Here is a 2,598-nt window from a genome sequence, read left to right on the forward strand (position 1 = left end):
ATTTGCTAAGTTAAACTTGGGCGCTCACAGCATGACCATGCCTCCTTCAAAGGACTATAACTTAAGCTATGGGTGTTCGATTGATGTGTTTTTAGTTGCGTTGAAAAGCTGACATTCAGAGCTTTTTAACGATATATGGCAATCCATATTTAGCATGAAATTGAGGCACGAGTAAAAGACATCTTTAAGGGCCAAAAACAAGCAAAATAAATCAGCCAATGCTTCCCAGGATTCGAAGAGGGAGACCAAGGGAAGCAAGGAAGTAGCGCTCTCCTTGAGAGCTCTAAGCTCTCCTTGAGAGCTTTATCGTGGGTCTCCTCAAGAAAATGCAAGGAAAATCGCTCGCCAAATGCTTCCATCATGGTTCGAACTTGGAGGCTTCACTAGACAAAGAGGAGCTCTGTCGAGAGCTTTGAGCTCTTCGAGAGAGCTTTGTCGTGCTGCATCAAAAGGCCAGGGACACAAGTTGAAAGCTGAGCTCTCACAAGCACCCGAACTTTGCCCTGGGAGTATGACCCATAGGCTGAAATTTCACTAAAAATTCATTTAATTCAATTCTTCAAAAAATTAAAAAGCCAATCAACATGACTCAAAGGCACACAGAGAAGCTAGATTAAGATTTTTATTTTGTGAATTTATTTTTATTTCATTTTTCATTTTCATTTTTGTAAAAGCCTATATAAAGGCATTAGTTTCATTTCATTAGGAAGGCTGGCTCCACTAAGGAGCATTAGGAGTAGGAGTAGAGAGCTCTCTCTTTAGTTTTTCTTTTTGAGTTGAATTTTGGATCAAGAATTGAAAGAATTCTGTTTCACTTGATTGAAATCTCTTTGTCTTCTTCTGCATTGAATCTGATTTCCTTGATTGCTTTCATCTTCTTTTTTCTGCAAATTATTTTCTGATTGGATCAAGGAGGAATTGAGATCTAGACTTGTTTTCTAGTCTCTTTGATCCCCTGAGATCTTCACTTGTCTTTATAGATTTCACAATTGAATTGAGTTTTCTTGCTGGTTTACTTTTCTGCTACAATTTTCTTCTCTGCAATTTCTACTTTCTGTTCCTATTGCTCCAAATTTACTTTCCTGCACTTTTGTTCCTCTGCACTTTATATTTGAGCTACTGTGATCTGAATTTAATTTTCCTATACTTTAAATTTCTGCCACTTGTTCTCAAGATCTCGTTGATTGCTTGCTTCATTGCTTTCTTTAATTTTCAGCACCCAGCCTCCTTTACATTTGATGCAATTTATATTTCTTGTCATTTAAGATTCTGTCAATTTACATTTCTTACTCTTTAAGTTTTCTGCCTATTTACATTCTGTCATTTACAATTCTTATCATTACTTTCTGTTGGCTATATTTCATTCAATTTCACTTCAATGTTAGCTTGACTAAACTAATCACCTACTAAAGTTTCTTGATCCATCAATCCCTGTGGGATCGACCTCACTCTAAGTGAGTTATTATACTTGATGCGATCCGATACACTTGCCGGTTAAATTGTGTGTTTGGAATCTCGTTTTCCACAAAACACCATCATAGGGGTAAGAACATCGTCCTCGAAAGATTTCTCAGTAGAGAGTTTTTGAGAATTACTATAATAGGATACGTGAAGATAAAACTCTTTTTAAAGCATAGTGATTAGTAACCGTCTCATGCATCCTTTTAAAATCCAAAGATTTGCCATTAAAATCTGAATTCTTTTCTAAAAGAGGAAACTGTTTATTTATTCAAAATTTAAAAGCCTTTCAAAAGTTTTTCCTAACAGTATGAATGACCAACTTGTTCCAAGCATAGGTTCATTAAGTTTATGCTGGGAGTAGTTTAGTTTTTCATACTTCTCTAACTAAAAACACAAACCAAGCACGGCCTTCAGCCCATCTCATAATCAACCACGGCCCTAGTCCCAAACATCCAAACAAAGCCAATCCAACAGAGTTTCAGTCGCAAACACAAGTAGGAAAGTTCAAGCACAAACAAGCAGTTACTTCAAGTAGAACAATTAGCAGTTAAACACAATTAATCACAAAGGCAAACCCAGTACATATGCACACCCAAACAATGTCACATAAATGCATATGATGAATGCCTGTCCTATGACTGATGAGTCTCATCTATCGGGTATAAAGTCAACCCACATGTCTGGTAGCTAACCCCGGACAGAACACCAAACCGGAGCAAGTGGGACAACGCCACAACCCTTGCATCTTACCTGCGTACCCGGAGCAGGGGACAACTTCACCTTGCCTCTTACCCAGGTGGTGTTACAGTTTTCAACCCGGAGCAAGCGATTTCACAACTCATCTCTTGCATCTTACCCCAGAGTCTCGAACTCTTATCTGGAGCAAGTGGATAACACCACTGCATCTTCCCGACTTTCTTGTCTCCTACCCGAAGCAGTGGAGGATACCACTGCATCTTACACAGAGGCATAACACAATCAATTTCAATCTCTTACATGTAATTCATTCATAATTCTCCAATCTCACAATTAAATTCAATTTCATCTGCCATATACCACTTTTCTTCAAAATCATTTTACTTTGAAACCAAAATCAAACTCATTTTTATCTCAATTTCAAAATCCTCATTCCATCAA

The sequence above is a fragment of the Arachis stenosperma genome, chromosome 1, assembly GCF_014773155.1.
Source record: "Arachis stenosperma cultivar V10309 chromosome 1, arast.V10309.gnm1.PFL2, whole genome shotgun sequence".
Classification (NCBI taxonomy): Eukaryota; Viridiplantae; Streptophyta; class Magnoliopsida; order Fabales; family Fabaceae; genus Arachis; species Arachis stenosperma.